Below are 15,400 nucleotides of genomic sequence, written 5' to 3'. Positions count from 1 at the left end.
GGTCATTTAATAGTAATAATTTATATTCTGAAGTCTCTTAATATCGCACATATCCCTATGTGGGTATATACCGATAATATGTGTATGATCTGCGACTAAAAGAAAACCGATTAGTAACAAGACACCCCTATACAATATAAATATGAAAAAGTACTGACCCCATAGAAAATCTAAAAATATCACATAAAAAACCACTAAACTTTAAAAATATCACATAAAAAACCACTAAACTTTAAAAATGGAGATCCTATAAAATTTATAAACACAGATATCTGAAATTTCTTATAAAAACCACTTGATTTCAAAGTCAAGATTCAAACCTGATGGTGATAATGTATTAAAATTAATTATACATTTCATTTCTTCTTTTGCTAGTCTACTCTGTACATCTTTACATCTAATGGAATCCCCTAATTTTTTGATGCCATAAAAATTTCTTATCTCACCAACAGAACAATTGTGTACCTCTTTAAAATGGGCCAATAGGGACTGAGGTTCTAATCCCTTCCTTACATTATTCAAATGCTCACTTATCCGGATTTTCAAACATCGGGATGTATGCCCAATATAAAACTTTCCACACCCACACTCCACTGCATAAACCACATTCTTGGAGTGACATGTGATGAAATCCTCTAGTTTATATAATTTCCCATTAATTAAAATTTCCTTGACTTTCTTATTATTACCTATTTTGGGAATATTCCTACAGCCTAAGCACATCCCGCAATGATAAAAACCAATGGACTTGATTCGTCCTACATCAACTTTAATAGAGGTATGTGCGCTCTTCACCAATTTTGTTTTCAAATTCGCCGCTTTTCTGTAAATGCGAATGGGCTTAGGGGGCAATATTTCTCCCAATACATTATCCTTTTTCAGGATTGACCAATGTTTGTTAAAAATTCTCTCCACTTCTTTATGCTGTGAATTAAACCCAGAAATAAATGCCCACTGGAATTTATCTTGAGTATTTGTTCTGGGTTTCAATGTCAATAAATCTTCTCTCTTGACTTCACTAGCCTTCCTGAGGCCCTCATTTACTTTAATTTTATTATATCCACATGTTAGGAAGGAACCCTCCATCACAGCGGCTTGCTGTTGGAAAACCTCTTTATTCATGCAGTTCCTACGTAAGCGTCTACACTGTCCACCAGGTATTGTATCTAGCCAATTCTTATGCTGGCAGCTATCTGCCTGAATATATGCCATAGAATCAGTTGGCTTTTGATAAGATTTGGTTTGGAACTGTCCCCCTTCCACATAAATAGTGATGTCCAGGAAATTTATCATTTCAGTATCGATATTGAAGGTTAATTGGATCCTTCTATCATTATTATTCAAATATGTGCAAAATTCATCTTAAACACTCCTCTCCCCTTTCCAAATAAAAAAGATATCATCAATATATCTTGACCAAGACACCAGGTTCGCCCCAAAAGGGTTGTTATGCCATATGGTGGTTGCTTCTCAAAACCCCATAAAAATACTGGCATAACTTGGGGCGAACCTGGTGCCCATCGCCGTACCTACTTGTTGAAGATAAAAATCATCTTTAAATAAAAAATAATTATGGGCCAAAATAAAATCTATCCCTTTAATTAAAAAGTCCTGTAACTGGCTCTTAATATCTGATTGTTTCAAATAGTCAATGACAGCTTCTATCCCTTGCGTATGTTTAATAATCGTGTACAAAGAACTTACATCCGCACTAACCAGAATAAAGTCCTCTTCCCACTTAATCAATGAGACTTTATTCAAAATGTCTCTAGTATCTTTTAAATGTGAATTATTAAAAAGAACTAGGGGTTGCAAATAGAAATCTATGAATTCTGATAGATTTGCCGTGATGGAATCTACCCCTGAGACTATTGGTCGACCTGGGGGATTCACTGGGTCTTTGTGGACCTTAGGTAAAATATACAAAACAGGTATCATTGGTTTTTCCTTAATTAGGAATTGTGATTCCAAAGATGTCAAGGTCCGTTATTTGTGTGCATCTCAATTAGAGCCTTCAACTTTTTTTGAAAGTCCTCAGTGGGATCTTTTCTTAATCTCCTATATGTGTCAATGTTATTTAACTGTCTGAACACTTCTCTCTCATAATTACATACATCCATCATTACTAACCCTCCCCCTTTATCTGCGGGTTTTATTATCAAACTCTCCTTTTCCCTAAGGGTTTTTAAGGCCTGTCTCTCTTTATAGGATAAATTTCCTTTAATTCTTTTACCCTTTAATTCCTTAACATCCTCTAATACTTGTGCAGAAAATGTCTCAATAAATCCCCCTTTCAAATAGGATGGAAAGAATGTGGACTCAGGTTTAAACTTGGAAGTAGTTCCTTCCCCCAAATCATCCGTCCTTATTTCCCCTTCTTTTAACAAAAATTTTTTTTTGATGGTTAATTTGCATATATATCTTTGAAGAACTATATAAAATTCAAATTGATTCAATTTTACTGAAGGAGCATATGTAAGGCCCTTATGTAATACAGATTCCTCCTGACTGCTAAGAACATGGGAACTCAAATTGAATATTTTCACTTTACCCTTCTCCTGTTTTCTCACATCTGTCTTATGCAGTGGAGTGTGGGTGTGGAAAGTTTTATATTGGGCATAAATCCGGATAAGTGAGCATTTGAATAATATAAGGAAGGGATTAGAAACTCATTCCCTATCGGCCCATTTTAAAGAGGTACACAATTGTTCTGTTGGTGAGATAAGAAATTTTTATGGCATCAAAAAATTAGGGGATTCCATTAGATGTAAAGATGTACAATAATTAATTTTAATACATTATCACCATCAGGTTTGAATCTTGACTTTGAAATCAAGTGGTTTTTATAAGAAATTTCAGATATCTGTGTTTATAAATTTTATAGGATGTGGTTTTTTATGTGATATTTTTAAAGTTTAGTGTTTTTTTATGTGATATTTTTAGATTTTCTATGGGGTCAGTACTTTTTCATATTTATATTGTATAGGGGTGTCTTGTCACTAATCGGTTTTCTTTTAGTCGCAGATCATACACATATTATCGGTATATACCCACATAGGGATATGTGCGATATTAAGAGACTTCAGAATATAAATTATTACTATTAAATGACCGGAACAGTCTATAATAGAAACTTCAACAAAATGGCCGCCGCGACTTGATGTGAGCGGCTATTGGAAAATGGCCGCCGTTTGCATTCTAGTGTTCAGAATACGCCGTAAAGACAGGAATTACAGGAGGACGTCATTTCCGGGAAGACGTAACACCGCATCATATCTGGAGAGACTCATAACATAGGAAGTGATGCGATCATCCACGTGGATGTCAGCTGTGAGCGGGAGATGCGATTATGAAAGTGAATGGCAAAACCCAGAGTGGAATCGATTTCCTGATAGGACTATTGTTATTGATTCAGGAATGGGTAGATTAGATGATCCATGTTTATGCTTAGGTTTTTGGGTGGTTCTATCGGGATGGGTATAAATGTTGGGGTAGTTTGGATCCTCCCTACACCTTGATAAAGATACTTAGTATCGAAACGCGTTGGTGGGGAGGACCAGTGTCTTTCATTTGGATGTGCTTTTGGTGACTTGGGGGATGTTCCTGACCTGATGTCCGGATTTTACAACATCTTTTTACAAAAGGTCAGGTGTGTCTTTCTGTTCCCATTGCAGTGTTTTATAATTTAAATGTTGGAATAAAGGATTTTTTAAAACTGGTGGCTAAGGAAAATCCTGCATTTTTTCATGCTACCTATATGGTGAAAGTCCCGCGTCTGGCATATTGTAGAGGAACAAAATATCCAGGAACGGCTAATTTGATAGTGTGAAAGATACCTTTATGTACAGTAATGGACATCTATCTCATGTAAGTGAGGTACGTTGATACGTACGGTGACAGTGAAGGCTTTCTATCCTGTTGGGTGAAGAGGTGTGAGGAAAAAGATACCTTTATATCCACAACATAATACTGATTTTTGTGAGTTTTGGTATGCCACCTTATGGAATAAACTATATCTTGGAAGTGAATTTTAATTGAACTTATACTATAAGTGTGTGAAGGAATGTGAGGAAAAGATACCTTTATATCCACAACACGATATTGATCTTTGTGAGTTTTGGTACGCCACCTCAAGGGATATAATAGAACTTGGGAGTGAAAATTGATTTTGACTGAATCTAAAACTCAAAGTGTATATTGGTCCTTGAGCTTTTGTTTTGATCTCTTCTTTTTCCGGTTTAAACTTACCTGAAAGAAAAATAGGAACAGAGGAATCTATAAGGAAATGGTTATCCCTGAATCAGAATGGAAGGAACATAACGGATAAATATCCATTATTTCTGGACACCTGAACATTAAGTATATGTGATACGTTCAGAAAAGTCTCTATGAATATTGGTGTGACAAGTGATTCTCATTATTTTTTTTATATGTCTAGCGCTTTGTTTTCCACTTTATCCATCATTTTGGACATAAAAACACTATTGTGAGGTGTGAGGTGTTCAGAATAGACTGGAAATGAGTGGAAATTAAGGTTATTGAGGTTAATAATAGCATAGGAGCAGAAAAACCTACACATTATGTGATTTTAGCTGTTTTTATTCTTTTTTTAAAAAAAAATACAGATCCAAAACACAAAACCCAGAACCCAAACCATGGAAGGGTGGTTTTGGCAAAACCAATCCAGATCCAAAACACGAAGAAAGATCCAGATCCAAAACCAAAACACAAAACACGAAAAGTGGCCGGTGCACACCCCTAGTATGCACCCTTACATTCCTATCTAACCGTATACCAGTGTATGCATCCCTACATTCCTATCTAACCATATACCAGTGTACGCATCCTTACATTCCTATCTAACCGTATACCAGTGTATGCATACCTACATTCCTATCTAACCGTATACCAGTGTATGCATCCTTACTTTCCTATATAACCGTATATCAGTGTATGCATCCTTACATTCCTATCTAACCATATACCAGTGTATGCATCCTTACATTCCTATGTAACCGTATACATGTGTATGCATCCTTACATTCCTATCTAACCGTATACGAGTGTATGCACCCTTACATTCCTATCTAACCGTATACCAGTGTATGCATCCCTACATTCCTATCTAACCGTATACCAGTGTATGCATCCTTACATTCCTATCTAACCGTATACCAGTGTATGCATACCTACATTCCTATCTAACCGTATACCAGTGTATGCATCCTTACATTCCTATATAACCATATATCAGTGTATGCATCGTTACATTCCTATCTAACCGTATACCAGTGTATGCATCCTTGCATTCCTATCTAACCGTATACGAGTGTATGCACCCTTACATTTCTATCTAACCATATACCAGTGTATGCATCCCTACATTCCTATTTAACCGTATACCAGTGTATGCATCTTTACATTCCTATCTAACCGTATACCAGTGTATGCATCCTTACATTCCTATATAACCGTATATCAGTGTATGCATCCTTACATTCCTATCTAACCATATACCAGTGTATGCATCCTTACATTCCTATGTAACCGTATACATGTGTATGCACCCTTACATTCCTATCTAACCGTATACGAGTGTATGCACCCTTACATTCCTATCTAACCGTATACCAGTGTATGCATCCCTACATTCCTATCTAACCGTATACCAGTGTATGCATCCTTACATTCCTATCTAACCGTATACCAGTGTATGCATACCTACATTCCTATCTAACCATATACCAGTGTATGCATCCTTACATTCCTATATAACCATATATCAGTGTATGCATCGTTACATTCCTATCTAACCGTATACCAGTGTATGCATCCTTACATTCCTATCTAACCGTATACGAGTGTATGCACCCTTACATTTCTATCTAACCATATACCAGTGTATGCATCCCTACATTCCTATTTAACCGTATACCAGTGTATGCATCTTTACACTCCTATCTAACCGTATACCAGTGTATGCATACTTACATTCCTATATAACCGTATATCAGTGTATGCATCCTTACATTCCTATCTAACCGTATATACCAGTGTATGCATCCTTACATTCCTATCTAACCGTATACGTGCGTATGCACCCTTACATTGCTATCTAACCGTATACCAGTGTATGCATCCCTACATTCCTATCTAACCATATACCAGGGTATGCATCCTTACATTCCTATCTAACCTTATACGAGTGTATGCACCCTTGCATTTCTATCTAACCATATACCAGTGTATGGACCCTTGCATTGCTATCTAACCGTATACCAGTGTATGCAACTTTACATTCCTATCTAACCGTATACCAGTGTATGCAACCTTACATTCCTATCTAACCGTATACCAGTGTATGCATCCTCACATTCCTATATAACCGTATACCAGGGTATGCATCCTTACATTCCTATATAACCGTATACCAGTGTATGCATTTGATAAAATCAAAGGCGTACCAGATGGTGTGGGTGTAAACGTGCTACACCTACAAACACTTGTTGGAAGACTGATACTTCCTGGGATCAGGAGTCCACCGTCCTTCCACTGTTCAGAGGTGCCTGGTCATACTCCCACCCTTCTGGATCTCTGCCTTGTTCCAACACCAACGCGTTTCAACTGCTACTGAGTCTTTTTCAAGGTGTATTGCACTGGTGACCTGTATACCCAAGTTGTAGCTGAGTGCAGCCAGTGCTGGGCTGATCCCCGGGTCTCTAGTCCAGCATCAGTGATCATCCCATGGGGCCCACACACCCAGCGCCCATATCTGTCTTCCAGGGGAGAGCTCCGGGCTACCACTGCACGGGAGTCCTGTGAGAGAGGAGGAGAGCCGGGCACAGACACACCTGTTCCACTTGTCCACATGTCCGTGGTTAAGTAGATATTGGGTACAACCGCATTTTTTAGGACACTGAGGACACTTTTTCTGAAGTCTCTATACATTCTCGGTATCGCCTGCCTAGCGAAGTGGAATCTAGACGGGATTTGATACCGGAGACACGATACCTCCATCAATTGTCTAATTCCCACTGCACTAATGGTGGATACCGGATGCACGTCTAGCACCAACATAGCTGTTAAGGCCTCAGTTATCCGCTTTGCAAGAGGATGACTGCTGTCGTACTTCATCCTCCTTGCAAAGGACTGTTGGATGGTCAGTTGCTTAGTAAAAGAAGTAGTGGTGTTCCAACTTCCTCTCTGGGATGATGAACGACTCCCAGCAGCAACAGCAGCGGCAGCAGTAGGCGTAGCAATGCAGGATCCTCCGGAGGAATCCCGGATAGGAGAGGAGTCAGTCATGCCAGTGACATGGCCAGCAGGACTACTTCTGATTCTGACTAAGGAGGAAATTGACGAGGAGGGAGTTGACGGTGTGGTTTGCAGGCACTTGGATACAACAGGACAAAGGGATTTAGGTGTCCCTGGACTGCTTATGGTCTTAGCCACAGTTTCTGAACTTGGCAGTAACACTTTATGAACGTCCTGCAGGTGACGTATAAGGGAGGATGTTCCTAGGTAGTTAACATCCTTACTTCTACTTATTACACCTTTACATACGCAACATATGGCAAGACAGTTGTTGTCCAGATTTGGACTGAAATATTTCCAGACCAAAGAGGTGGAATGTTTGGTCTTCTGCTCAGGCATTACGATGGGCTTTTTCATCCCATGGACAACAACTGTCTCCCCCGGTACCTGATTTAAACAGACCACATCACCATCAGAATCCTCCACATCAACTTCCTCCTCAGCACCAGCTACACCAATATCCTCATCCTGTTGTACTTCAACAGTGACATCTTCAATTTGAATATCAGCACTGGACTGTGGGTGCTCCTTCCAGTATTTGCAGAGGGGGTGCAAATGTTGGAAAGAGCCACCTCTTCCCATCCAGTGTTGGGAAGGTCGGGCATCGCAACTGCCGTCACACTTGGACTCTCCTTGGAGATTTGTGATATCTTCTTAGAATGCACAGTTCTTTGCTGTGCTTTTGTCAGCTTAACTCGTTTCATTTTTCTAGCGGGAGGAGGTCTTCCGTCGTCATGTGAAGCTGAACCACTAGTCACGAATATAGGGAAGGACCTTAGCCGTTCCTTGTCTCATCATGTTGTAAATAGCATATTGGCAAGTTTACGTTTCTCCTCAGACTATTTAAATTTATTTTTTAAGGTCATTTTCCTGAACTTTGGCATATGGGATTTTATATGCCCTCTACTATGGCCTTGGCAGACATCGTTGATGGCATTTCATCGTCTATGTCATGACTAGTGGCAGCAGCTTCAGCACTTGGAGGAAGTGGTTCTTGATCTTTCCCTATTTTATTTTTATCGTACAAATTTTTGTCCTCCATTTATGTAATATTAATACATGCGGCTAAGGTGCACACAAACACAGAAAAATATATTTTTTAAAACTTTTTTCCAGCACTTTGGGGATTACACCACCCTTCAACAGACGAGCCAGCCGGCCCTTTACTTATGACACAGGCGCACGCTTGGTGCTGCTACTTTGTTGATGCACATGTGGCTAAGGCGCGCCGCACAGAAGTCACAAACACAGAAGAATATTTATTTTTTATTTTTATCAATTAACTGCCGGGTTTTGACCCATCTTACCTTATGCGAATGCATTGTCCTATATAGGTTGCTGGAGAGGGATTAAAGATCCCTCTCCGGCAAATAGGTAGCAAAAAGGTAACCTATAGGCTACAAAGGCTAACACATCTAAAGATTGCATTACCTACTGTCTGCCATATCCGAAAAACTTATTTTTGACTAATTAGTCATTAAGGAGGGTGTCCCAGTGGTTTTGAACCAATTCCTGACATTTTTACCTTAAAATAGGGATTTTCCCCAACTTTTCACCTGGTCAGGAGGTGGTCAAAACAAATTCGCAAAAAACATCTATGGAGAATTTGCTTAATTGAATAGGTAATAAAATCAATTTAATAATACATTACTGAATCAGAAGGAAAAAAAGGAATAAAGGATCAGACTAGAAATGGACCAATTAATTAAATACAATAAAAATAATACCCAGAAAAAACAAAGAAAAAAATGATATAATGAAAATTGATAAATAAAATAAATAAATAAATAAAAATAAAAATAAATGGCAATTAAATTACATACAAATAAACAATTATAATAAACGTTAAATATAATGGAATTGCAAACCACTTAATATCACTACCATGGTAAAACTGAACCTGTGTATCCCTAATAGTTAGATCAGCATTAGTATAAAGCACTGTTGCCAGTTTGTATCAATCTTATGAGACACTGTTGCCAGTTCGTGTAGTAGGGGAATTAACCCTCCAATTTTGTGCTTATAATTCTAAGCATTTAAGGGATTGGTTGAGTTTATCTGTATACAATGATCAGTCACAGAGGGATTTTTTTTATATAAAACAGGTATCAGTCCAATAGCACATAGTCCTCTCTGATAGAAAACAATGGTTTAGATTGTGCAGGGAATTAGAAAAAAAACATCACAAAAAAAACAAAAAACACCGCTGTTATGTCTCCTCTCAATAGAGGAGTCACCTGTAGAGAAGAAGATTTGCAGCTTCCATACATTGTTTAGATACTGTAGATACCAGAGATGCAATTGGGTCTCAAACTTTTAGATCAAATCATAAACTGTGATAGGTGGAAAAATCCACCACTGGTTAATTTGTGCAGTATCTTTATGTCCCAGTTAAGTTGCTCCAAGTCGTCAGGTCCTACGGGATTGTTCCAGTGCACTCGCGACCTCTACTGTGCTCTTGTTGGAGCTTACTGGTTTATCCGGAAAGAGATCTCTGCAGTGTCGGCTGGAAATTGTTTATTTGTATGTAATTTAGTTGCCATTATTTTTATTTTTAATTTTATTTTATTTATCAATTTTCAATATATAATTTTTTACCTTGTTTTTTCCAGGTATTATTTTTATTGTATTTAATTAATTGGTCCATTTTTAGTCTTATCCTTTATTCCTTTTTTTTCCTTCTGATTCATTATTAAATTGATTTTATTACCTATTAAGTAAAGCCTTTTTTGATTTTGCACTCCATATTTGTGTCCTATATGTCTATATTTTAAGAGGGTCAGCTCATCTATTGGTAGCAGCAATCATTTAGGGTCCTAATTAAGGTTTTTGAATTAAATATTTAATCCTTCCTTTATTTGTATAGTGCCCCCTCTGTGTATTTCTATTATGGAGAATTCACACCTGCGAATTCCTCAGCTTATAGGATTGCGCAATAAGCATTTAGTCGCACGATAAGCAATTTTTCGCAAAAAAAAACAGCTTATCGTGGCTAATAGGATATCCCCCAGAGATAAATATGAGTACATTGACAGACTGTCCCGTCCTTTATATTTTGTACTGTGAAATGTTTCAACATAGATATGAGCAAAGTCTCTGTGACATTTTGCCCAAATTGAGCACAGACGAAGTTGCGGTGATCTGCTTTACACATTAAGGCCAAATTCCACCAGTGAAATGTGTGAAATTTTGTGTAACAAGACAAATATTTTGCAGAAATTGTTGAAAGTTTTACTGCCTAGTTTTACAATAGACCGCACTGTGCTGCATTTATTACGTAACATATCATGATGTTCATTTCATCCTCACTTCATCAAGTTAACTTTTAAAACTTTACTTTATCCATATTGTTTCAAATATATGTTTTGAAGATAATTGCATTGAACTAAAAACAAATATATGACAATTAGTGCTTGGAGATGATTGTAGCACTATTACTGTCTGATATACTTTACAGGAAATTGCTCAGCTCCAAGATCAGATCGCAGATACCTCAGTGGTTGTGTCTATGGACAACAGCCGAGACCTGTACCTTAATAGCATCATCGCAGAGGTTACAGCTCAATATGAAGAGATTGCGAATAAGAGCAGAGCGGAGACTGAGTCATTATACCAAACGAGGGTGAGCCTACTGCCAGTTTATTCGCTACATAGTACCCAAGTACTGGGGATAGGGGGAGGGTTAAGGTTAGGCACCCTGTGGGGAGGGTTAGGTTTAGGCACTAGGGGAGCAGGTTAGGTTTAGGTAGCGGGGAGGGAGAGGTAGGGAGAGGGGGAGGATTAGAATACTGATCGACAGATGTCGAAATTCTAACTCTGGCGGGATGCTGGCGTCAGGCTGGCATCCCGTACCCAACCCGATAAAATTATGTTATGTTCCTTCCGTGTAGTACGAGGAGCTGCGTATGACTGCAGGCAGACATGGCGATGATCTTTGTAACATCAAGAATGAAATTGCTAAACTTAATCGTGCCATTCAGAGGCTTAAAGCAGAAATTTAAAGCGTGACAAATCAGGTAATTAAAGTATTCTAGGACAGCAAACAGCTTAACATAATATTGCTTTTAATAGTTACTGTATAAAAAAAAGTTTATATTTACTCATTTACTTATTCATTCATTTCTATGTTGTTTTATCCAGTGGGCTAAATTGGAAGCTGCCATATCAGAGGCTGAAGAGCGTGGCGAGACGGCTGTTAGAGGCGCCAAGAATAAGCTGGTTGAGCTGGAGGAAGCACTGCAGAAAGCTAAGCAGGACATGGCTCGCCAACTGAGGGAATACCAGGAGTTAATAAATGTCAAACTTGCCTTGGACACTGAGATCGCTACCTACAGGAAACTGCTGGAAGGAGAAAAATGCAGGTACAAATCTACTCGGAGTAGACAGGCCAAAGCTAGGTATACACCTGAAAGGGTATATAATTGGCATCCCGGTGCACGCAATGCCAGCGGTCAGAATCCCGGCTCCAGAATCCCAGTGGCTGTGATCCCAATGGTGAGTTTTAGGGTGAGGTTTAGAATTAGGGTTTAGGATTAGGCACTAGGGGGAGGGTTAGGCTGCGGAAGGTGAGTGTTAGGGTCAGGCTGTGAGGGGGACGGGACGGTTAGGGTTAGGCTGAGGGAGGACAGGGTTAAGGTTAGGCTGCGGGAAAGGTGGGTTAGAGGTAGGTTTAGGGAAAGTGTTAGAATACTTACCTGCATGCACCGGGATTTTCACCACTGGGATTACACTGCTGGAATTCTGACCGCTGGCATTATCAGCACCAGGATTGCGTACCCAACCCCCAACCAGACAATTCTTGCAGCTAAAACAAAAATGAAGGGTCCATCTATTCTTCCTATAAGTAATGATTACAATTTTGCATGGACATAATACAGTATTTTAATTGAATGTTGCTTTGTGTCGCATTTGTAAAAATATCTTATGTAGACCCCAAGCAAATGGTCAATTTAAACAGTATTAATGGTTACTAAGCAACACTATAACTTGTAGTGCAATTTTTTATTAGAGTTACTAATTTATGTGTTGATGTACTGTAGTTTATGTTTTATATTTTTGTTTTGCAAATAAATTCTGTGTAGTTCAGGCTCTCTGGAGGGGGAAATTACTCTGTTAGCATCTGTAAACAGACTGTTTACATTTATGTTCATTAATTCATAGCATAAATATTGTACTGACAATCATATATATCAGATATTATTTTACACAATTAGGAGTATTCAATATGGAGCGAAAACTCTATTTTTGCGATGTTTTCGCACCAATGACGTCATATTCGGAGGTTTTGGTTTTACACCGTATTCAATTTCAAAGACTTTTCGCAGGTTCGAAAAGTCTTTGAAAAACAACGGGGATAACTTTTCACCACTGAATAGGTGGCAAAAAAAAGTACAGAATTGGGGTTTAGGGGTGCAGGCTTAAAAAAAATAGCCTGCACCCCTGGGAATGACATTTTAAAAATAACTGTGTCAAAAAAAGTTTTTAAAAAAATAGGGACACCCCAAAAAATGTTATTAAAAAATTGGGGTGAAAAAAAAAATTGGGAAATAAGTGTTTAATAATAAGGAAATAGGTTCAGGGCTATTCTGCAAGTAAGCGGCAGGTGTATTCTAGAATAGGCTATTAGTGGCAGGTGCATAGTTGCAGAATTTTTAAAACTTACTTTAGGGACATAAAAATATGCTAGTACCCATTTTCATGTACCCCAAATTTGATGGGACCTCTTAAAAAAACGAAAAAAAACCCCTAAATGCTCTTCTGCAACACTTCTTCAATGTCGGGAAAAAACACCTGCTGCGGCTATTTAAATGCCCGACTTTAATTTGCAAGCTAAAACAGGGGTACCCATAGTGATCCCCCATGTTTTTACAACTTTAGGGGGGGTCCTACAATTTTTTCCAGGAAAATTTCATTTTTTTACGCAGATCCCACTTCTCAGCTTCCCGTTTTCGTAGGTTTTATATTGAATACGGAGATAAAGCGGGCGCGCGCCCGATACTTTATCCAAGGAAAATCTCCGATGTGGAGCGAAAAGTCCAGCATGGACTTTTCGCTCCCATATTGAATACCCCTCATTGTGTAATGTTTTGGAAATGCGTATTGTAAATATGAGCATTTATAAATTCCCCAAAACACTTCTGATCTAGTGTGTGTTTATAATGATTAATGGTGATTAATGTTCTACTTTCTCCTTTCTAACTAAAGCTCTCCTGCACTCCAGCAGTGGCGGACCGCACAGAGGAAGCGGACATCACCACAAGAGTGGATTTAGCGTCAGTTGTTTATCCACAGGAAAATACAGTTCCAGAAATGGTCAAAGCTGTTAATGAAAATGGGGCTGTTCTTTAGTTTTGCAGGCTGCCAAACATAGCTTATAAAACCTATATAAAATAAAAAGGAATCAGAAATAATTGTGTATTTTCCAGATTACAGTAACCGCTTCTGCTAATAATGTGTAATATAAAACAAGCTCTACAACTTATGTCAACATTACTGATTAGAAAACTGGTACGCTTTAGGCCGGACCCCCAATTCTCCCAAACCATGCCACCGCCCACCCAAACCTTACCACTTCTAGCGAGACTTAACTCCTTCTGGTTTCTCCACGTATATTTGATACTGTAACTGTATGAAACACTACAGCTCAGCATATGGTCTAATTGACAACCCTGTGCAATATGGACTAATGCATAAACGTACTTTAACTTTGCTATAGAAGCACCTAGTATAATGTGTTTAATCTACTCAAATATGTCACAATAAATTCTACACTTTTACAGACAAAATAGTTTCATGAATTTAATATTGATAACATTGTATGTGTTGTTCATGAAATGCCATAAAAAGTACAAATAATAATTAGTAAAATGCAGATCCAAACATATCTATAATTTAAAGTTTGTTTTGTCAGCTGTATACAGTAAAGGCTGCCATTTTGTGTACTGACCAATATGCAGCCTATAAGCTCACTAGGGACGAATGACCAGAGCTGGATCAAGGGGCACATAGGTTGAAACTGTTATAGTGGCTATACGGAGAAGAGGAGGAGCCGTGACCAGTTCTGTGTGGGTGTGGCCAGTGCCATGTGGGCCATGTGGGTCTGTACAACCCTACACTATAAGCTCCACTGTTTCCCAAAATACATAAAAATTTGAAAAATTGCACAATTTTGTGAGAAAACTAGAAACACAAATGTAATACTTATTATTTATGTCCGACTGTGTGACCAACTAGGCACCATGTTGTTGTGATGAAGGGCCTATTTTTGTGTGGAGGCCTGGAGCTGTAGCTTCATCCACCCCATTGTTAATCTGGCCCTACGAATGACATCACTGCAGCAAAAGGTAAATTGATAGGCTACATTCAATTTACAAAATGGCTGCTTCCAGTACATACAGACGACAAGTAAACTTTAACATATTTAGGAGTATATTCATTAAACAACGTTAAGTCAGATACAGTTCTTCTGCCTATTTAACAAGCCATCTGATGGTGGTATGGTAGTCCTCTAGCTTCCCCATGCAAAGCATGGGAAAGTGTATTTAAGAGGGATTGTCGATGTATATGCATTGTACTGTCGCCCATCTCATGATGGCGATAGCAGGGGACTAGTACTCGGAAGAATGCTTTGTTATTTAAATGAAGCATTTTTTTACATTTTGTTATTAAAATTACTTCTTTTTCTATATAAACCTCATTTTCAATTTAATTTGTTCTGTTTTAAGCTTCTTCGAAAGTGGCACTAAATGCACAAGTCTGCGGAGGATGAGCGTATGGCTCCGCCCTGGCCTGTTGAAGCAGAATATTCAGCCTTACAGCAGCCCTGGCAAAGTTTTATTGGTAAATTACAGCAGTAGAAGATTTTCTATCATTACTATACGCGGCAATAGAACATACTTAAGTTACTAAAGCTGCATGTTGGTAAATAGATCCCACAGTTTTATAGGTGAATCTCTTTACAATGAAAGATATCATTTTCTGTCTGTGATATAGGAATTGCTACTACAACCCAACCTGTTTGGAACAGCGCCTGCCTTCTACAGCTTTATTTATCTGTGCCAGTAATAAACTAGTTATGTTCAAAGGA

At 38.4% G+C, this 15,400-nt stretch overlaps 1 pseudogene; it reads left to right on the top strand.

Annotated features, from left to right (window-relative positions):
- The first annotated feature begins 729 nt into the window (after positions 1-729).
- Positions 730-13,662, top strand: LOC148527331 (keratin, type II cytoskeletal 75-like; annotated as a pseudogene).
- The last annotated feature ends 1,738 nt before the right edge of the window (positions 13,663-15,400 follow it).

The sequence above is a fragment of the Taudactylus pleione genome, unplaced genomic scaffold, assembly GCF_031769625.1.
Source record: "Taudactylus pleione unplaced genomic scaffold, aTauple2 ptg000089l, whole genome shotgun sequence".
NCBI lineage: Eukaryota > Metazoa > Chordata > Amphibia > Anura > Myobatrachidae > Taudactylus > Taudactylus pleione.
Note: the sequence above shows the minus strand (reverse complement) of the source record. Positions and strands in the feature narration are given on the sequence as shown.